Raw genomic sequence first — 23,611 nt, forward strand, 5'->3', positions numbered from 1 at the left:
GGGCTTTTGTATGAGGCAACAAAAGTAAATAAGGTGCCCCTGAACTCATTTCCTGGGGTATACATGGGGTGCTAACTTATTTCATTCCTACATGGCTCATTAAGCCTGGAAATATCCTGTTCATCGGCTTGTATGGGAGAACTTAAATTAGATACCACAAAATGAGAAGAAGCATGCATGGGCTACAACTTCTGAGAATACATCCTACAGAAATATTTGAAAGCAAAAGACCCTTCCCAAATGCTGATGTCTCTAAAGTGAAAACACAGGGAGGTTTGACTACAGAAAGGTAGAGAAGTACATAATGTGCTGTCACACAGGGCTGTTATGGGTCACTTGGGTTTGTTGAAAGCAAGGTAGCAACTGGCTTGAGAAGGCCAAGCTAATTATTTGTGAAGGATGAGCAATGACTTAGGGTTTCTCCTAGGACAAGGATGCCTGATTTATTGTCAGTTAGAGACGAAAAGTCCTTAGAGCTGATACAAAGAGTGATGGAGTCTATTGTTTCCTAAATAATGTTTTCAGACTAGTTGCTAGGATTTGTATGCACGGCGTGTGGGCTGATGAGTGACTGGGTAGGCAAAATAAAATGGTCTACCTGGGTTGCCATGGCACCCAACAGGAGGGCAAGTCCAGTGAGAAAATGAACCCAAGCAACACAAAGAGAAGTGCAGGAAGAACTGCACATATGCATGTCTTGATGGCTGTAGACTCATTTAGAGCCCCTAAACCTTTACCTGGCAGGATGCTTCTTGTCATCCACAGATACCAGCTTGAATACCACTTCCTTCAAGAAGCCCTCCCAGACTACCCAGCCCAAATACCATGACCCTCCCCACCTCCCACCACTAGCTTCCAGTCAAATCTGTTTTATTTTCTTCTTCGTGCTCACCGCTAGCTGATACTATGCTGTTATGTGTCTGTCATCTTCTCTACGCTAGAATGTACGAACCATGAAATCAGGGGCTTGTCCTTTCTGCGTGGTATCCTCAGAACCAGGTGTTGAGGCTGACACCAAGTAGGTGCTCAATAAACTCAATAAACTTCTGGTCTGAGTTCAGCCCCCAACAGCTTTGTGACAATGGATATGTCATTTGGCCTTTATGAGCCTTTATTTTATCCTCTCTAAAATGGAAGGTTAGATAGGGCACCAAAATTCTTTGAAACTCTGAGAGCACAGGCTAAGAATTGTGCTGTGCATGAGCTCAGCAGGGTGGTGCCGCACTGGGCAGAGCGCGGCAGGGGTGCTGCTGGGGACCAGAAGGCCCACATGTGGCATAGCTGTGCCCTCCTCACACCGCTGGCCGTTTATCAGGTAGATCCCCCTCAGACTAATGCAACTTCAACAAAAACCCACCCAGAAAGCACATTTTAACTATTTTATTATTATTTTATAGCAACTTGTTCTGAATTAGAACACCTGCTTGGATATCCCAGGCTTTGAATACCAGGCTGAGAACAAGGGGAGTTTTTCCCTGGTCGGTTCTAACTTGTTAGAACTGACAAGCAGGGATCATAGGTTAGATATCCCAGAGTTCAGATTTGGGGTGGTTAGCTAAGGTTCCCAACCAGATCCGAGGAGAGGGTGATTTTTCTTCCCAGAGTACATTTGGCGCAATGTCTGGAGATAATCATTTTTATACAACTAAGGGTTGCTATTGGCATCTATTGGGTAGAAGCCAGGGGTGATACTAAGCATTCTACTGTGCACAGGACAGCTCCACCCAGCAAAGAATCATCTAGTCCAAACTTTCAATAGTTGCTAAGGTTGAGAAACCCTGAGCTGAGACAGGAGGAACAGGCAAAGAATCATATCTAGAGAATCTGAAATCAGAGACCAGGAGCTGGGAAAACATTCTGAGCAACAGCAAGACAGACAGACAAGGTAGGAGGTTTGTGAAACCTTTAATATGCCATCTTGGTTTCTGAAGCAAGAGCCTTTCTTTTGTCGTTATTCTTTTAAAAGAAGATATTTTTATTTTAAATTATTTTATTATATATGTAATTTATAATCTCTTATAAATTATTTTATAAGAGAAGTTGTATGTTTACAGAAATATCATACATAGAATACAGAGTTCCCATGTACCACCCTACTTTTAATACCTTGCATTAGTATGGCCCATTTGTTTCATTTCAAGAAAGGCCATTTTTATAATTATACTATTAACTGGAGTCCACAGTTTACAATAGCATTCACTATTTGTGTTGTACAGCCTTATGTTTTTAAAATTTCTATTCTAGTAACATATATACAACCTAAAATTTCACCTTTGAACCACACCCAAATATATATTTCAGTGCTGCTAATTATGTTCACAATATTAAAGACGCTTCCTGATCCCTGCTTCTTATTTGAGGTCAAATCTGGCATCAAGAAATAGACATATTTCTAGCATGTGATCCTCCCTAAAGCTATTTCAGATAGGTGAGCTCATTATTATTACTATTATTTCCATTTTATTGTGGGGCTGTCTGAGGCTAAGAGGAGCTAAGTGATTACCACATATTATACAGTAATTAAGTGACAGAGTCTTCTGACTCCAAATCTTGGGCTTGTTTGACAAATATGAGAAGAACGTCAGGCCACCTGGCTGGAGAAGGAAAGAAGCTAGGACACGGGCAGGCCCTGTATTCCCTGTATTCCCCATCAAAGCTGGAAGACTGGAAGGAAGTGGTTATGGAAATCATGTGTGGTTTATGCCCAGATTTTAGTTACATAGAAATTATGGAGCATTTTTTTCACCTTTTATTGAACAAATCTCATGAATGAAATCAGGGCTTTTCACACATTATGACAGCATTAAGTCTAATGACACCTTGAAATTAGAGATCTAGACTTCACAGTCAGTGAATACAAATGGGAAAGTAAAAATGCTGTCCAGTGGCTTTTTCAACTAATTGCTTGACAAAGCTTTTTTTTTTTTTTTTTTTTTTTTTGGCATGGGTAGGCACTGGGAATTGAACCTGGGTCTCCGGCATGGCAGGTGAGAACTCTGCCACTGAGCCACCATTGCCCACCTGGCAAAACCTTTTTGTTGCCGTAGTTTCTTAAACTGTATTTTAGAAAAAATCAGCCATGTCTTGGTTAAAGGTGAATGAAGGACTTCAGCAGGGGAGCTGTCGTCACACCTTCCTTTAGGTGTTGCCTGACAAATGGAAGCAAGGGGGTCTTTTTCTTAATTACCTCAGTTTCCACAGGCTCCAAGAGTCACCACAAATACAAGCATTTGCTGGTACATACTATACTGCATCTTATATTTTAGAGACCACTTTTTGGGGTAATTTTAGGAAACGATTGCGAACCAAAGGATGACTCCCCTCCCCCGCCACATACATTTAGACCATCAAAATAGGTGCCATAGAATCCAGAAATTTAAGCCAAAATATTAGAAGAGAGCCACAGATGCTCCTTCAAAATGTATTTGTTTACAAAGACTTCTATAAAATAAGATAACCAAAATTAAGATAGTAAAGAAAATGGTAGATATGAGAAAATATCATCCATTATTTTGCTAGCTTGATGTTTATTACATGAAATATAATTGTTGAGCAAGCAGGTGTCAAGGTGGTCTGTTAGGACAATGAGACAAACTGGAAACGACAGTCAAACCTCCGTTCATTTACTGGGACAGCCCAAGCAAGACGTAAATACTAGTGTCTAGCATTCCATTTCTCTCCAGGGAATGGTGCTGGACTATTGGGCACTAATGGGTCAGGGGATGCAGCGCAGGCAGGGAGGGCTCATCTCACTGCCAAGGAAACCTGAACAAAAGGCTCCTGTAGCTTCACAGACTCCTGGGCCAGGGGCATCGAGAGAAGGAAGGGCTAGGAGTGGAAAGGTACTGGGTCAGAGTGGAGAAAACCATTCCTCAGCCAAAAGCCCTGATAAGGAAGTTTCAGAATGGAAGTGCCTGGGCTACAATCACAGATACAGGCATGAGAGTGGCTGGCCCAGGGTGATTAGAATCCTTCACTATAACTCCTCCCAGAAAACTGCAGTCCATTGGCTGTGCACCAAGACTGGTGTGGGGAGGGCTTGTACATGCCTAAGGTTGAGCCTGAAATACTACACATAGGATTTTGGCTTGGGGCTAGACTCCTCAGTAATAAGAGTACTTACAAATCTGAAAGAATGTCACTAAATTGACAGTGGATAAATAGAAAGAGTAGTTATCATCTGTTGAATGTTTGCTACATGCCAGATACCAGGCTTAGCATTTTTGGAACATTATTTCATTTGAAATAGCAACAATAGGGAGGGTACTGTTACATTCCCTATTTGATGTATAAGGAATCTTAGCTTAGAGAGGCTAAATAGTTCGTCAAAATGACAGAAAAGAAAAGGAAAACCAGAGTAAGTCAACTTTTGCAAGTGGCTTACTCTCACAATAAGGAAGAAAGAATCAGGCAATGGTTTTACCTATTCAATTAACAAAAATAGAGAAAACAATAAAACACGCTGCTGGCAAAGCTGCGGGCAAGCAGGTACACTCTGACATGGTGCATTGCAGGCTGCTCATCTGGTGTGCTGTTCCCAGAGTCATATTTACATTGTTCAATCAGTATTCCCACTCTTTAGATTTTTTCTTAAACAAACAAACAAAAAATCAAAAGGAGACTGAAAGTATATATAGGTGTTTTAGTATATTAGAAAAAGGTAAATAAAAATTTTTCATTAATAAAGAAATGTTGGGAGCATTTTGGCATTTTTATTGAAAAGGCTACGTGACAATCTTTACAAACAAGACCCATGGACTTGATCTTCTTCATGACACCCCCTTTGTCAGGATCATGGAATGCAGGGTTGTTTTGATAAGCAATTGAAGGAAACTTTAGGGAAGACTTATAGGGCAACTTGATGACTTTTTTAAGAAAAAAGGTATGTTTCTTTGGCTGCCTTTTAAAAAATGCAGTTTCTCCCTTTAAAGCATCAACTTGGTTGACCCTGTTTTTTAAAGAGCTTATGGTGCCCTGTACTTTTCCTTCATAGTACGTAGAACAGCTTACAATTACATTTTTGTTTCTGTTACTACTAATTAATGTCTCTTTCCCTCACTGGACTGTAAGTACCATGAAGGCAGGTATCACTACCCTTGTCACCGCAGTGCTTGGCTCAGTGCCTGCCACCTCTAGGCTCTAATGCTTTCCGGAATAAATGGGTGCATAAATACTAGAACTTAGCTCTATGTTTGATTGTTGCCTTCAAAACAGAAAATGTTTATGATGCCCTGTCCTGCCCTCTTGTAAACTCATCATGTGCTATTTGGCATGCTAAGAAGACTTACCTTTGCAAAAGACAACCCTTATTGACACAGAGTATTTTATAGTCTGATCCCTTACTGTATTATAATTGCACACATCCCCCTCCCCTGACCAAATCTTAATTTCATCCGGTGATTGGGTTTTCTGCTCACTTCTCTACAGTAACTCTTGTTGAAGCTTGTATTGTCTATCTTGATTTGCATAAAGTAAGAACCTGAATTAACCTCCTTGGATTTTATCCCCTGGGGTTTCTGTCCAAACCTTCAGCTGTTATGCCTCCTGCCTTTTTCCCCCTTGTCCTTCCCTCTTCTTCCTGCCTGGAATGCGGGATTGATGTCTGAGAATACAGCAGTCATCTTGTCTGCTTGGGGACACAGGCCATATGTTAAAGCTGAGTGGAAAGATAGAAGGAACCTGAGCCTTGCATGAGTCCTGGCCTGGAACTTCCTACATTTAGACTTATTTTACATGAGAAGATTAATCCCCAACTAAGTTACACCATTAAGTGGGGTTTCTAATAAAATGCAGTTGAATGCAGTTCCAACTACTTTATCTTCTTATTGGCTCTAGCAGTGGTCTTCAAAACTTATTTGATCATGATGTGTAGCAGTAAAATAAAGTCTGGACATATGTATTTGTGTGTATTATTTATAAATGATATATGTATAAATATATTAGATATTAGATACATAGAAAGAGATAACACTTTAAAATAATTGTATACTTTATTCTATTTGTTGTTACAAATATTTTTGCTCTCAATAGTGAGCAAAATGTAGAACAAATGTGATTGCAAATGCTTTCACAATTTTTTTCAAAGCTTTAAAAAAATCTTAGCTTAACACTGTGCTGGAATGATCTGAAGGTCTGTCTCTAAGCTTAGTTTATCCCTATGCTTAGTTTTCTTTTTAAATATTTTTATTGAGAATTCTTCACACGCATACAGTCCATACATGGTGTATAATAAATGGCTTATAATATCATTGCTGTAATTCTGTATTCATCATCTTGGATCATTTTTAGAACATTTTCTGTGCTTAGTTTTAATGGCTGTCAAATATGAAAACTATATCTTACAAAGATACATATATTCAAATAGATAAGTAGATCAATGGTTTTTAACTCTGGATATTCATTTTTCATTCCCATCCACCAATAATGGAAAGATTTTTATTAAACTTGGCTAGTAAATCTATATCTTCCCTGATGATTTTCCCTGCAAACTGATTGGGAGTGATGCTTTTTATACTTTTAACACTTGGTTTCAAAACCCACAGAAGCTCCTCATATGGAAAACTTTTAGATGGGTTGGAAAATTCAGTTTCCAGTTTATTGTGTGCAGACATGGATCTTTATATATGACACACATCATTTTCAGCAACCTAATAATGAAATCATTTCCAATTATTCGTTTTCAAAATGCTCCGTCTATAGCTCAGTTCTGTTTTGAAAGACTTGTTCTTTCTCCCCTGTGGTTAAAATGCCAGGTTTACAATGAAAAGAGAGATTGCATGTGTTTATTTTTACTAAAATCCCTACAACGTACTATATTGCATAAGGCGTTGTCATCGTAGAAGAGGTCAGCAAATTTAGATTACTTGTCTTTTTTTGTAAAAGAAAAATGGGTAACAACATTCAACAATTCTTTTATTTTCTTTACAATGAGATGACCAGCAAATCTTGCTGTGATACAAAAGATTTTCTTGGTCATGCCCCATCTCACTGCAAATTATTGAAAGATTTTACTATATTTCAATGTTTGTCACAATCAATTCTGTTATAACGCTTGTTTTTTTAATCATTAATTTTTATGTATTTGCATTTTTATGCAACTGTAGGAGAAAAAAAATGGAGATACATACCAAATTATACAATACAATAATACTGACATTTATAATTACCCAAATGGTTATCTTTACCACCAATTTTTATTTCTTTATGCTGCTTTGAACCATTTTCTAGTGTCCTTTCCTTTCCATCTGAAGAACCACCTTTAGCATTGTTTGTGGAACTGGTCTAGTGGCGATGAATTCTCTTAACTTTTGTTTATCTGAGAATGTTTTAATCTCTTCCTTATTTTGGAAAAAAGAGGATATAAAAAATCATGGCTGACAGCTGTTTTCCTTCAGCACTTAAAGTATTTCAACCCACTGCATTCTTGCCTCCATAGTTTCTTTTTCTTGTTTCTTTTTTTAACTTTTTAATTGTATAATATAACATACATACAAAGCAAAGAAAGAAAAAAGCAATAGTTTTCAAAGCACTCTTCAACAAGTAGTTACAGGACAGATCCCAGAGTTTGTCATGGGCTATCCTACCATCAGCTCAGGTTTTTCCTTCTAGCTATTTCAAAACATTGGAGGCTAGAAGGAATATATATATATATATTTTATCATCACTTCTTTCTTTTTTGTGAAAAATAACATATATACATAAAAAGCAATAAATTTCAAAGCACAGCATAACAATAAGTTGTAGAACAGATTTCAGAGTTTGGTATGGGTTACAATTCCACAATTTTAGGTTTTTACTTCTAGCTGCTCTATGATACTGGAGACTCAAAGAATATAATATTATTATCAATATTCAGCAATCATATTCGTTTGTTAAATTCTTCATTCTCTGTATAACTCCACCATCACTTTTGCTCTTTCTCCCACTCTTTAGGGGTATTTGGACTATGGCCATTCTAACATTTTCATGTTGGAAGAGCTGTCAATGATAATGGGTAGGGAGATGGAACTAGTTGATATTCTGGAAAGGCTGGCTCCTCTGCATAAAGCTTGTTTTGTAAACATGAGTTTATGCCACTGCAATTAGTATATTAGGGAATAATTTGAGCATAACACAAATTTTGTGTTGTTTGTGCACAATTTCATACACAAGAATCTACATGAACTCAGAAAACTGCACCCGGCTGAATTGAGCTGCTTAGAAATACATGGTACATGCACTTCGAATATCTACCAGCTACTCAGTTTACCATATCATGTTCGCTTGTGTTATGAGCCACACCCATCACATCTGGCGTTATAACTTTCCATCTTATTTTAGATTCTCCTCCTTCCACCACTCCATAATAACGCGCAAGCCTTCTGACACCCACTGCAGAAGCCTTTAGAGATGTTTCAAGGTACAGTGCCAAATCTATTGAAGTATTTATGTATAGCTTAACCATTTTACATATGGGCTTCCATTTTTATTAGGTTTCTGTATTTATTTTTATTTTTCATTGATGGAATTTTCACGGGGGTGTGCATGGTCCAGGAATCGAACGTGAACATTCTACCAGTGAATCACCCACGTACCCGCCACTGATGACATTTTGGATGTCATTCCCCAACTCACATTTTCTCATAATCTTTGTGACTCTTACTGTGGTTTTGCAAAGTGTAGCATGGCGTGGTGACTTTTAAGAGCATAGAAGTCACATTTTAGCAGAACTGACTGTACATTGTTAACCTTTTGTAGCAGTTTGTGCAATCCTGGCTTCAGCTTCTTTGTAGCAATGACTTGGTGAATGATTCAGTGAATGGGTTTCATAGTGTGGTGCTATCGCTGTAACTTTTCTTTTTGCTTTCCTAATGAAAGGAGTATTTATAACTATTCTGGGAAAAGACCTGGACAGAGGCATTCAAAAACAATATTTTAATTGAGAAATTGTCACACTCAGGCATCCATGTAGTATACAATCAGTGGCTCATAATTATCATCACATAGTTGTGCATTTATCACCGTGATCATTTTTAGAAAATTTTAATCACTCCAGATAAAGAAATAAAGAGAAAAAAACTATACATCCCATACCTCTTACCCCTCCCTCTCATTGACCACTAGTATTTCAATCTACCCAATTTTTTACTCTTTATCCCCCCGTATTATTTATTCATTTATTTTTATCCTTATTTTTTTTTTTTTTACTCATCTGTCCATATCCTGGATAAAAGGAGCATCAGACATAAGGTTTTCCTAATCATAAGGTCACACTGTAAAAGCTATGTAGTTATATATAATCATGATCAAGAATTAAGTCCGTTGGAACACAGTTCAACAGTTTCAGATATTTCCTTTCAGCCACTCCAATACACCATAAGCTAAAAAGGGATATCTATATAATGCATAAAAATAACCTCTAGGATAACCTCTTGACTCTGTTTGAAATCTCTCAGACACTGAAGCTTTATTTTGTCTCATTTCTCTCTCTCCTCTTTTGGTCAAGAAGGCTTTCTCCACCCCATGATGCCAGGTCCTGGCTCATCCTGGGAGTCCTGTCCCACATAACAGGGAGGGTAGAGAGTTCACCTGCCACGGTTGCTTAGAGAGAGAGAGAGACCATGTCTGAGTAACAAAAGAGGTTCTCTGGGGGTGACTCTTAGGCCTAATTTTAAGTAGGCTTTGCCTCTCACTTTGCAGGAATAAGTTTCACGGGGGCACATCCCAAGATGGAAGGCTAAGCCTATTGAATTGGTTGTCCCCACTGCTTGCAAGAATATCAGGAATTCCCCAGATGGGGAAGTTGAATATTTCCTCCTTTCTCCCCAGCCCCCAAAGGGAATTTGTAAATACTATTTTATTCTCTGCTCATATTACTCTGGGATATATTGGGGCATCACACTAATCTGTACAAACCAACATGATCTCATGCCCTGTTAAGATTCCATGTAATGATTGTGTTCAAATAAAATGGCCATACAAGTTAAATTAGATAATGCAGTACCCAAAATATAAGTTTTGCACCAAGTAAACATCTCTCCCTTTGGTCTCACACAGAAGTTGAAGTTTTAATATATGGACCTTATCATTTTTACCTTGAATTCTGATTTACCTTAGTCCTATTCAAATCAATTTTCATTCATATCTCTAGTTGAAGTCTGATCATTTTATCAATTTTTTAAGCAGTTGCTGTATGGGGTACCGCTGACTTTTTTAGCTTCAGTGCTCTAATTCTGAGTCTTAGGTGTCACATAAATATCCAAAGTTTCAGGGAATGACCAGGTTATATACAAATAACTCAGTATCTCAGAATTTAGAAATAACAGTTACAACTCCTGAATATATGTGACTGCTGTAAGAGCTTACAATCTAGGACACTTTGCAATAGGCCCCAACCAGATAACGCATGCTCTCGAGTTCAATTCTCCAAATTTGTATATCCTGGTTTATCCATAGGAGTGAGGCATGATAATATTTGTCTTTTTGTTTCTGCCATGTCATTGAACACACTGTCCTTAAGTTTCATTCACCTAATTGCATGCCTCACAACTTCATTCCTTCTTGCGGCTGCTCAGTGTAGTCTGTTGTATGCATAATATAAAAATATAATGTATACAAATATAAAAATGTTTTTCATGAGGGAGAATAAATGAATTTCAACATTGTAAGGTGTTGAAAATGGGACAGTCTGCAGGAAAAAGTACAATCAATGCAAGCTAGAGTCTATTTGTACATTTAATCACAAGCATTGTCCACTCCAGGCATTCCCAAATTATATCATCTCAGCCTTTATCTTCTATCTTTTCTTCTTGTTTCATATGTACCCACAGCCCTTCTTCCTCAACCATACTCACAATCAGCTTTATTCGGTGTACTTATATTATTGTCCTACCATCAGAAAATATTGTGCTATTCACTCCTGAATTTTTACAATAATCTTGCTGCACATTCTAATTCCTTCAGCAGCAAATGCCTAATCTTTACCTCCCTTTCTATCTTCTGAAAACCTGTGTTCTTAACCTTAACTCTCAAACGTCACTCATTAATGTTAGTTCATATTAGTGAGTCCATACAGTATTTGTTCTTTAGTTTCTGGCTAATTTCACTCAACATAATGTCCTCAAGGTTCATCCATGTTGTTACATACTTCACGACTTTATTCTGTCTTACAGCTGTGCAATATTCCATCATATGTATATCCCACAGTTTGTTTAGCCATTCGTCTGTTGATGGGCATTTAGGCTGTTTCCATTTCTTGACAATCATAAATAATGCTGCTATAAACATAGTTGTGCAAATGTCCGTTTGTGTCCTTGCCTTCAGTTACTCTGAATATATACCTTGTAATGGGATTGCTGGATTATATGGCAATTCTATGCTTAGCTTCCCTAGGAACTGCCAAACTGCCTTCCAGAGTGGTTGCACCATTTTACATTACCACCAACAGTGGGTAAGTGTGCCTCTTTCACCACATCCTCTCCAGCAATTGTCATTTCTGTATTTTTTTATAATGGCCATTCTAGTGGGTGTGAAGATGATATGTCAGTGTAGTTTTGATTTGTATTTCCCTAATAGCCAGTGAAATTGAGTATCTTTCATTTCCCTTTTAGCCATTTTTATTTTCTCCTGAAAAGTGTCTGTTCATATCTTTTGCCTGTTTTTTAATTGGATTGTTTGTCTTTTTGTTGTTGAGTTGTAAAATCTCTTAATATATTCTGGATACTAAACCCTTATCTGATATGTGGTTCCCAAATATTGTCTCCCATTGCACAGGCTGTCCTTTTACTTTCCTGATAAAGTTCTCTGATGCACAAAGTATTTACTTTTGAGGAAGTCCCATTTATCTATTTCTATTTTCATTGCTCATTCTTTGGGTATGAGGTCTAGGAAACCACCTTGTATTATAAGATTTACAAGCTATTTCCCTACATTTTCTTCTAAAACTGTTATGAGCTTAACTCTAATGTTTAGATCTTTGATCCGTTTTGAGTTAATTTTTGTATAGCGTGTCAGATATGGATCCTCTTTCATTCTTTTGCATTTAGACATCCAGTTCTCCAACACCATTTATTGAAGAGTCTACTCTGTTCCACATGGGTTGGCTTGACCACATTATCAAAAATCAATTGTCGACTTCCAGGAAGATGGCTGAATAGAGTAGCTCCAGATTAGCCCTGCTCCACGGAAAAGTTAGAAAAGGGACAGGAGGGCGACTGAGATGGTGATTTGGGAGTGCTGCTGACCTTGGAGAGCCTTCTGCACCACATGCAGCAGCCATAGTTGCAGAGGCCGAGGAACTGAGAGGCAGAGAGCTGGAGCCTGGCGGGGAGGTGCAGAGCCCGTGGGAGTGCACAGACAGGAGCCTGGGACTAGGAAGTAATCCAGGCTGAGTTCCTTGGGCAGGCTACCCTCACCAGCACAGCCCCGTGACTGGCGACTCACCCCACACCCCATGCACCTGAACCCCGTCATCTGCTCCCATTCCCCGCGTTCCAGGTGCCCCCACCCTACCGGCCCCCAGTGCACATACCTGTCCCTCACCCTACCCCAAGTGCAGCCCATCCCACCTCTCCTGCACCTCTCCTGAGCACTACCTCCCACTCCCTGTTCCCTGAAGGCTGTTGTCAGCCCATAAAGGCCACAGGCACTAACCTCCATACCTAGGCTACCTCTTGTCCCACCCCCCCACTCCCCTACTATGGCCCATGGAGTCGCACAGCCTCACTTGGCCCCGCCTGAGCTCTGTGCATCCATTTATGGCACTCCCAGGCCCACGCATGCACATGGTCCCCAATAACTTCATTTAGCCCTGGGAACCACACTTTACAGCAGCCCTAGAACTGCACCAGTGCATGGCCCTCAGCCTCACTTCCCAGCTCTGAGAAAGTGCTGACCTGCACAGCCAGGCCATATCTGTCCCCAGCCCACAAAGGCACAATGCCGACCCACTGCCATAGTTCTGTGCATGCGCACAAAGGGCCCCGTGTGTTAGACCAGCGCACAACAAGGTCACACACCCCAGACAGGTGCACCCACACAGCTCCATCCTCCTTGGCTGCTGGGCACCCACGTTCACAAACATCAGCTTAACATCCCCAATCTGCACCTATATCTGCCCTGAAACAAACCACTGTACTGAGTACTCCACTCTGTGCCCTACTCCCTGCTGTACAATCATTCCACAAAAACAGGGCCTTAGATTACTTAAAGAAATCAACTCCCAAAGTAAATCAATCAAAATATTTACATGTGACGAAGACAGTAGAAGATCACTAAGCATATCACAAGGCAGACAGATAAGCCCTGCCTATTGACCAAATTAAAACACCAGAGGAGACACAGATGCCAGGACAACTAATCAAAGATGTTCACACAACTCTACTTAATAAAATAAGTGGGATAGCAAATGACATAAAGGAGATCAAGAAGACAGTAGAAGAGCATAAAGAGGAAAGATTAAAGACTTTGCTAACCAAATATAAAACATACTAGAGGCACACAACACCAGATTTGAAGAGACTTAGAAGAAAGAATAAGTGATACAGAGGACAGGATAATTGACTTTGAAGACTCAAAAAAGGAAATGACAAAAAAGATGGAAAAATGAATTGGATCTCAAGGAAATGATAGACAAAACAAAGTGCACAAATATAAGAATCAAGAAGGAAAAGAGAGGAGTAAAGGACTAGGAAGAGTAGTTGAGGATATAATCAGGGAAAACTTCCCAACCCTCATAAAAGACATAAATAAACAAGTTAAAGAAGCTCAGAGAACTCCAAACAAAATAAATCCAAATAGCCCTTCCCCAAGGCATATACTAATCAGTCTGTCAAATGTTGAAGAGAAGCTGAAAATGGAAAGAGAGAAACAATCTACTACAAGGGAAATCAAATAAGACTGAGTTCAGACTACTCAACTAGCACCCTGGAGGCGAGAAGGCAGTGGTATGATATATTCAAGATTCTGAAAGAGAAAGACTTCCAGCAAAGAATTCTGTACCCAGCCAAATTGTCCTTCAAAATTGAAGGAGAGATTAAAGTTTTCACAGACAAAGAAGTCCTGAAGGAATTTATCATCAAGAGACCAGCTGTATAAGAAATATTAAAAGTGGTTCTGCTGGCTGGAAAAAAAAAAAAGGCAGGAGAGGGAGGTCTGGAGGAGGCCACAGAAATTAAAGAGTACCACTAAGCATAATTTAAAAAATACAAAGAGAAAGAGGGAAAAGAATATATAGATCTGACAAATAAAATAAAAAAGATAAGATGGTGGAATCAAGAAATGCATTTTCAGGAATAACTTTGAATGTTAACGGAGTAAATTTACCAATTAAGAGATATAGAGTGGCAGAATGAATTAAGAAACATAATCCAGCTATATGCTGCTTACAAGAGACTCATCTTAGACAAGAGGATACAAATAGATTGAAAGTGAAAAGATGGAAAAAGATTTTCCATGCAAGTTGTAACCAAAAGAAAGCAGAAGTAGCTATACTAATATCAGACAAAATAGACTTTAAATGTAAAGACATTATAAGAGGCAAAGAAGGACACTATACACTAACTAAAGGGTCAATTCACCGAGAAGATGTGACAGTCATAAATATTTATGCTTCCAATCAAGGAGCTCCACAGTACATGAGACAGACATTGGGAAAAACTGAAGGGAGTGATAGATGTTTCAACAATAAGAGTAGGAGACTTCAATACACCACTCTCTTCTATAGATAGAACAACCAGACAGAAGATCAACAAGGAAATAGAGAAGTTAAATAGCTTGATAAATGAATTAGACCTAACAGACATATATAGGTCATTGCACCCCAAAGCACAAGGTTATATATTCTTCTCTACAGTTCATGGAGCATTCACCAGGATAGATTATATGTTGGGGCACAAAACAAGTGTTTATAAATCTGAAAATATTGAAATTATTCAAAGCACTTTCTGTGTTCACAACGAGATGAAGCTGGATCTCAATAACCACCAAAGAACGAGAACATTCACAAATGTATGGAGATTAAATAACACACTCTTAAACAACCAGTGGGTCAAAGAAGAAATTGCTAGAGAAATCAGTAGCTATCTGGACATGAATGAAAATGAGAAAACAGCTTATTAGAACTTATGGGATGCAGCAAAGGCTATGCTGAGAGGGAAATTTATTGCCTTAAACGCCTGTATTAAAAAACAAGAAAGAGCAAAAATCAAGGACTTAACAGCTAACCTGGAGGAACTTGAGAAAGCAGCTCAAACTAGCCCCAAAGCAAATAGGAGAAGAGAAACAACAAAGATTAAAGCAGAGATAAGTGAATGTGGGAACAAAAGAACAATAGAAAGAATCAATAAAACCAAAAGTTGTTCTTTTAAGAAAATCAATAAAATTGATGGGCTGCTAGCAAGACTGACAAAGAAAAAGAGAGGATGCAAATAAACAAAATCAGAAATGAGGAGTGCGTTACTAAAGACCCTGAAGAAATAAAAGAAATCATAAGAGGGTATTATGAACAACTATATGCCAACAAACTAGACAACTTAGATAAAATGGACAAATTCTTTGAGACACACAAACAAGCTACCCTGACTAGAAAGAAATAGAAGATCTTAACAAACCAATCGCAAGTAAAGAGATTCAATTAGTCATCAAAAATCTTCCTACAAACAAAAACCCAGGGCCAGATGGCTTCACAGGGGAATTTTATCAAACATTCCATAAAGAATTAACACCAATCCTGCTCAAACTTTTCAAAAAATTGAGGAAAAAGGAACTCATTTTATGAAGCTAATATGATTTTAATACCAAAACTGGGTAAAGATGCTGTAAGAAAGGAAAACTACAGTCCAATCTCCCGAATGAGCATAGATGCAAAAATTCTCAATAAAATATTAGCAAATTGAATCCAACAGCACATTAAAAGAATTATACACCATGACCAAGTGGGGTTTATACCAGGAATGCAAGAATGGTTCAACACAAGAAAATCAATTAATGTAATACAGCACATTAACAAATCGAGAGGGAAAAATCACATGATCATTTCGATTGATGCTGAAAAAGCATTTGACAAAATTCAGCATCCTTTTCTGATAAAACTCTCCAAAAGACAGGAATCAAAGGCAAATACCTCAATATGATAAAGGGACTATATGAAAAACTGATAGCCAGCATTGTACTCAATAGAGAGAGACACTGAAAGCTTTCCTCCTAAGATCAGGAATGAGACAAGGATGCCCACTGTCACCACTATTATTCAATATTGTGCTAGAAGTTCTAGCTAGAGCAATCAGGCAGGACAAAGAAATAAATGGTATCTAAATTGGAAAGGAAGAAGTAAAATTCTTATTATTTGCAGATGATATCATACTATACTTGGAAGATCCTGAGAGATCTACAGCAAAGTTACTTGAGCTAGTAAACAAATTCAGCAAGATAGTGGGATATAAAATTAAAGTGCAAAAATTAGTAACATTTCTAGTTAAGGAAAAAATTCCACTCAATATAGCAACTAAAAGTATCAAATACTTAGGAATGAACTTAACTAGGGACTTGTACACAGAAAACTACGTAACATTGCTAAAAGAAATCAAAGGAGCTCTAAATAGGTGGAAAGACATTCCCTGTTCATGGATAGGAAGGCTAAATATAGTTAAGGTGTCAATTCTTCCCAAATTGATCTACAGGTTCAACACAGTACCAATCAAAATTCCAACAACCTACTTTGAAGATTTGGAAAAGCTAAATACCAAATTCATCTGGAAGGAAAAGATGAATAGCTAAAAGCATCCTAAAGAAGAAGAACGAAGTGGGAGGGTTAACATTCCCTGACTTTAAAACTTATTGTAAAGCCACAGTGGTCAAAACAGCATGGTACTGGCATAAAGACAGAAGCCATAAATGACCGATGGAATTGAATCAAGAGTGCAGAAATAGACCACCAAATTTATGGTCAACTTATTTTTGACAAGGCCCCCAAATCCTCTGAACTGGGACAAAATAGTCTTTTCAATAATTGGGCATGGAAGAGCTCAATAGCCAAGAGAATGAAGGAGGACCCCTATCTTACACCCTACACAAAAATTAACTCAAAGTGGATCAAACACCTAAATATAAGAACTAGCATCATAAAGCTTCTAGAAGAAAATGTAGGGAAACATCTTCAAGACCTAGTAATAGGAGGTAGCTTCCTAAACTTTACACCCAAAGCACAAGCAATAAAAGAAAAACCAGATAAATGGGGACTCCTCAAAATCAAATGCTTCTGCACCTCAAAAGACTTTGTCAAAAAGGTGAAGAGGCAGCCAGTTCAATGGGGGGAAATATTAGGAAATTACGTATCAGACAAAGATTTCATTTCCTGTATATACAAAGAAATCATACAACTCAACAAAAAAGGACAAATAATCCAATTATAAAATGGGCTAAAGATATGAAGAGGCATTTTTCTGAAGAGCAAATACAGATGGCTCAAAAGCACATGAAGAGATGCTCATTTTCATTGGCTATAAGGGAAATGCAGATCAAGACTACAATGAGATACTACCTCATACCTATAATAATGGCTGCTGTTAAACAAACAGAAAACTATAAATGATGGAGAGGATGTGGAGAAACTGGGACATGTATGCACTGCTGGTGGGAATGCATAATGGTGCAGCCATTACGGAAGACTGTTTGGTGGTGCCTTAGGAAACTAAATATCGAGTTGCCCTATGACCCAATCATCACAGTACTTGGTATATACCCAGAAGAGCTGAAAGCAACGACACAGACATTTGCACACCAATGTTCATAGCAGCATTATTCACAACTGCCAAAAGATGGAAACAAACCAAATGCCCGTCAACAGACGAGTGGATCAACAAAATGTGGTATATACATTTGATGGAATATTGTGCAGCAGTAAGACAAAATGACGTCCTGAAGCACAGGACAAGATGAATGAGCCTTGATGACATAATGCTGAGTGAAGTTAGCCAGACACAAATGGATAAATATTGTATGATTCCACTTTTATGGTAAGCATAAAGGTATGATCAGAGGCTTATAATACAGAATATAGGGGACATAGAGATACAAAGAAGCTAGAGATGTGTGAACCATTAGCTAATGAGCTTGAACTCCAATGTAAGGGAATAGATAGGAGCGAAGGTGATTCTCTAGTGGATCTAGAAGTAATATTACCATATTGAAGATGAACAAGATTGAAAAGGGTTGTATAGACCTACATGTCCCACTGATTAACACTAGAAATATGAATGGGTTCTCGCAAGAATTACTTCAAAGATATGACTCTTGTATAAAGAGTGTTGAAGTACAGGGTACAGGGGGAAAACTGCTATTGCATGCTATGAACTATGTTCAAAAGGAAACCATCAGCACTACCACAGCAACAGGAGAGGTAAATAATGGGGTGAGGGACAATACTTAGGAGGAGGTTTAGATTTCCTATTTGGTGAGGGTGTGATTATTGGTTTTCTTTCTCTTGGGGACAATGAAATTATCTAAAATTAAGAATGTGGATGGACTGTGGACTTTGGGCCCTCTACATGATGCCCGATGAACGCAGGTGGCTGAAGGATGCACTGACGCAGAAGTAGATTGGTGAACCATGGCGTGTACTTATGAATGAAGGTTGTGATGTTACAAAAAGGAACAATGTCGTGAGGCATGCACCGATGTGAATCAACATGTGGGACATTTGGGGAGATAGAATAAGCCAGAAACAAAAGAGCAACAGTGGTCTGGTCACCTTTAGAAAATGCTTGTAAGAAAACAGGGGCCTAGACTGTAAGCTTTTAGAGCATTAAGTCCAGAGTGGTGGCGATTATTTCTGGATTTTAAAAGGCAGATATATATATATATATGTATGTATAACCTGATTCTTAGAGATAAGAACAAAGCTGAACAGGTTGGGGTTAAAGCAATTCAGAACAATTCAGAGGTAAGGAAGACAGTGTCTATATTTTAGAACCACACATACTCTTTGAGACCAATGAAAGAAAGATTTATTTGGTCTGAAACTGAAATTTTCGGTAGCGCATAATCTAATCCAACCTATTTGTATAGCTCATTTGAACAACTGAAACACGGGGAGCACAGTAGAAAGAGGTCCTTTAATCCTGTATAGATTATTGTAATGCCTGGAAACATCCTAGAGCATGTTAAGCAGATAATCAAAAAGTATTGGCACAGTCCCCTAAGGGAGGGGAGAAAGAATGAAACTTTTAAACCTTACCATCAGGGAATCCCCTGATGTTGTGTCAAACTTTGGAGACACACAAATCAATAGGCCATGCCCTTGATCATGAGGCTTACTCTTGTGAAGCTTATGTAGGTAGTGGAGAAGCTTAGACTATCTATAGGCATGCCTAGGAGTTACTCTGGAGGACCTCTTTTGTTGCTCAGATGTGGCCTCAGTCTCTCTAAACGCAACTCTGCCAGTGAAATCAATGCCCTCCCCCCTACATGGGACATGACATCCAGGGGTGAAAGTCTCCCTGGTGACGTGGGAGAGGACTCCTAGGGATGAATCTGGCCCTGGCATCATGGGATCAGCAATTCCATCCTGACCAAAATGGGGGAAAGAAGTGTAATTAATAAAGTATCAGTGGCAGAAAGAGTTCAAATAGAATCAAGAGGCTACTCTGGAGGTTGCTCTTATGCAAGCTTCAGGTAGACCTTGCTACCTATTTTAACCTGCCTCCAACCAGGGCCATTTCAGCCAATCCTAAAGAACACCTAGGGCAGTATATAAGATTCCACAAGGGTTCCATGCAGTATGGTAACTTTCCAGAAACCTACAACCTCTGGATAGGTCCCTGGTCCAGATAAGTCCTGAAACCTAGGCCAACCTCTCCAGAACATCAGATATTTCCATCTCCCTACCCCATATTAGTGACAGACCCTTCCAATATGAAATATTTAGAATGGCCATAGCCCAAACACCCCTAAAGAGTATGGAAAGATCAAAGGTGATGGTGGAGTTATACGGAGAAGACAGGATTTAACAAATGAACATGAATGCTGATCATTAAATTGAGATCTCTTTTAATCTCCAGCATTTTAGACCAGCTAGAAGTAAAAACCTAAAATTATGAAATTGTAACCCATGTCAAAGTCTTAAGTATGTTCTACAACTAATGGTGGCGCTGTGCTTTGAAATTTATAGCTTTTTTGTATATATGTTATTTTTCACAAAAAAAGAAGAAGAAAAGTCGATTGTGATGATAAAAAAAGTTTAAGCCTTCTAGCCTCCTATATTCTGGAGCAGCTAGAGGGAAAATTATGAAAGGATCATATGGTAGCCCAGGACAAACTCTGGGATCTGCCCTGTAACCACTTGTTGAAGAGTGCTTTGGAAACTATTGCTTTTTTATTTCTTTGCTCTGTATATATGTTATACTATACAATAAAAAAAGTTAAAAAAAAAAGCTGATGGGTGAATAAAAATGGACTACAAAACACTAAAATCAAGGCAGTCTTTGGGTGCCTTGTGTGGTTTTACAATTACTAGTCAGCTCCTTTAAGGAACTGGGGTGCTTTCAACTTGGTATTAACTTAGAAGGTGTTTTTCAAAACAATGGACTTATTCTCTAGATGGAATGACTTCAATATGTTTGACAACTAAAAGGCCCATAATCTACATTGAAGTTCAAATGAATTGTCAAAGTCTAAATTGAAGAATTGTATTATTCCTAGAATTGTGCAATTTCCTTTCCTTCTGCTAAGTGGAAAAGTTTGGAATGATGTTGACTATACTGTTTAATATAAATACAGTAAATTTTCAGTAATGCAAAAAAAATCGATTGTTCATAGATGAGAGGGCCTATTTCTGAGCACTCAGTTCTATTCCATTAGTCAGTATATCTGTCTTTATGCCAGTACCATGCTGTTTTGACCACTGTAGCTTCATATTATGCTTTAAAATCAAGTAGTGTGAGACCTCCTACTTTATTTATCTTTCTCAATATTTTTAGCTATTCAGAGTGCCCTTCCCTTCCAAGTAAATTTTTTTTTTTTTTTTTGGTTTTAGGGTTTATTTTATTTTCTCTTTTAGTAAATCAACATTGATGTATTCATCATGTTACTTTAACACAGGGTTACCTATTGTGCTGGTTTGAAACGATGTATGTCCCCTAGAAAAGCCATGTTTTTTTTTTTATAGTTTTTTTTATTAATTAAAAAAAGAATTAACAAAACAATTAGAAATCATTCCATTCTACATGTACAATCAGTAATTCTTAATAACATCACATAGTTGCATATTCATCATTTCTTAGTACATTTGCATCGATTTAGAAAAAGAAATAAAAAGACAACAGAATAAGAATTAAAACATTAATAGAACCAAGTAAATTTGATTATTGTTTTCTCTATTTCTTCGAAGTAAGTTTTTGGGATTTTAATTTGTATTAAAAATTAAGTGCAGAAGGCTCTGTAGGCACTCTGTAGTCCCTCTGCGCTTAGCGATACCTCAGCACTTGTTAGCTGCTTTGAGAGGATGGGCCCAAGGTAGGAAGACCTTCTCAAAGAAAAACCTCTGACCAAACCTCTAGGCAGCCTACGGGACTGTTATTTCCTGTCCAAGGAATATGCTAAAACTAAATACAACCAAGTACTGGATGCTGATGCTTTCAACAAGAAAGGACAATGAACAGATTCATTAATTAGGCTTCTGTTTACTCTTCTACCCCATGAAGCTATTAATTTGTAAATCATGGCCTTTTGGCTTAGTTCAGTGATATTTGCATAAGAAAATATTTGCTGAACCTGGCTCCCTGGAAGGAAATGTTGAGAATTTCCAACACATTTATAGAGTTGAAAATACACTTTTTTTTTTTAACAAATAAGAACGAATTAGCAACGTACTTTAAAATGTATTGGAGTAGCCAGACTCACAGGGTTTAAATGAAAAGCAGCTTTATTCTTACCCCCTCAGCCCTTTCAGAGCTGCTTGGTGGGCCTGCTCTTTCCGTACATTTTGAATGAATACTAGAGTGGCTTCCATAACTTCTCTGATCTCTCTCAGATAGTGAAATGGCCTCCAGCTATTTCAAGTGGCAAAAACATAGACACATTTCACAATTAAAATGTCATGTCCCCAGCGGGCCACGGTGGCTCAGCAGGCAGAGTTATCCCCTGCCATGCGGGAGACCCGGGTTTGATTTCTGGTGCTTGTACATGCCAAAAAAAACAAAACAAAAAACCATGTCCTTTGTAAATTCATCCCAATATCATTTAAGGTTAAAGCTTTTCTCTGTAGTTTCAGGGCTGCTCCAAGTGGGAAGCTGCAGTGGGCCAATCAGCTTCTTTTCTGTTCATTCTGATGTGCCCCGGCAGCTTGCGAACCTTCCTGAATGCAGTGGGGGTAGTAAGACAAAGTGTCAGAAAAGGTGTTCACTTGAGTGGCAGGACAAAATAAGCTATTGGCTTCCTAGGAATGTGGCAGGTGTTTAAACTCATATGGGATATTATGGATTATATGGAGGCCATCTCCATCCCTAAAGATCTCCCATCTGTAGTTCCTTTGCCTCTCTGGTTGATTTTCGTATTCTGAGGGTCAACTCCAACCTCATTTTGCTGAAGCCTTCTACTGGTTCTAGGCTGATCTTTAGGGCTGGATCTAAAATAGCCTCAGATTTTTAGATACTTTCCTTTGGCCACAGTAGGTAAAACTCATTTACTCCCTAAACTCAGCTCTTCACACTGCAGCCACAGGCCACCTCATTGGCTTCTAGGGCTTTAGATTTCTTGGCCAGACACCAGCACACTGCATTCCCAGGTGCAAGAACTGACACTAAGCTTGGTTAGGTCTCTTTGAAGCGCCTCTCATTTGACTTAAGTGATACCTATACCTTCCTTTATTGAAAAATCCTTTACATTACTAACTTTCTCAGCCCCTCCAAGTTTAACGCATTTATCACAATGAATGAGTTAGAGGCAAAGAGTTGCAAAATTGGTTTTCCATTGCCTTTGGAATATGGGAGTACTGGCTGTCTATTGTTTTGTTCTCAACCTTTTGGAGCCTCAGCCAAATCTGAGAGAGCCTCAGCCAAATCTGAGATAAAGAATCCCATTTTAAGAATTTAGTTCTGAAAGCTAAAATATGAAAATGTATTGCAATCTATGTTTGTTCATTGTTTTCTGCTGGATTATAGTTGGACTTTTTAAAAAAAATAAAGGAAAACAAAACAGTTGTAACTCCACAGAACCTTGAGAAGAGAGATCTATGACAGTGAGAAGAGAAAGAAATATTATTTTATGGGTTGTGATCCATGATTTGATTAACTCAAACACATATAATTATTTAAATTTGTAATTCATATCATGCATAAAGGACATCCTCTTTTTTAATCTTAATTAAATTCATCTATTTTATTTTAGGCAAGTGTCAATCTTTGCAATTCAGTGTACTAAATCCATCTTTTCAACTCTTGTCCAGCATTCAGAAGTGAGAAAGTTTCTTAAGTAGGATGGAATTCAATAAACAAATGAGGCGGTGCAAGGGTAGTTCAGCGGTAGAATTCTGGCCTGTAATGCGGGAGACCCAGGTTCGATTCCTGGCCCATGTACTTCTCCAAAAAACAAGCAAACAAGGAAACAAACAAACAAAAAGCCAATGAAACAAAAATTCAAC

At 38.3% G+C, this 23,611-nt stretch overlaps 1 protein-coding gene and 1 non-coding gene across 2 annotated transcripts in view; both read left to right on the forward strand.

The window, feature by feature from the left end:
- Positions 1-23,611, forward strand: part of RTN1 (reticulon 1) — a 268,450-nt gene that overhangs the window by 42,022 nt on the left and 202,817 nt on the right.
- On the forward strand, positions 23,476-23,546 carry TRNAY-GUA (transfer RNA tyrosine (anticodon GUA)). Its single transcript has one exon. It is a non-coding gene; the product is annotated as a tRNA-Tyr (tRNA).

Source organism: Tamandua tetradactyla, chromosome 12, assembly GCF_023851605.1.
Source record: "Tamandua tetradactyla isolate mTamTet1 chromosome 12, mTamTet1.pri, whole genome shotgun sequence".
In the NCBI taxonomy this organism is placed as follows: Eukaryota; Metazoa; Chordata; class Mammalia; order Pilosa; family Myrmecophagidae; genus Tamandua; species Tamandua tetradactyla.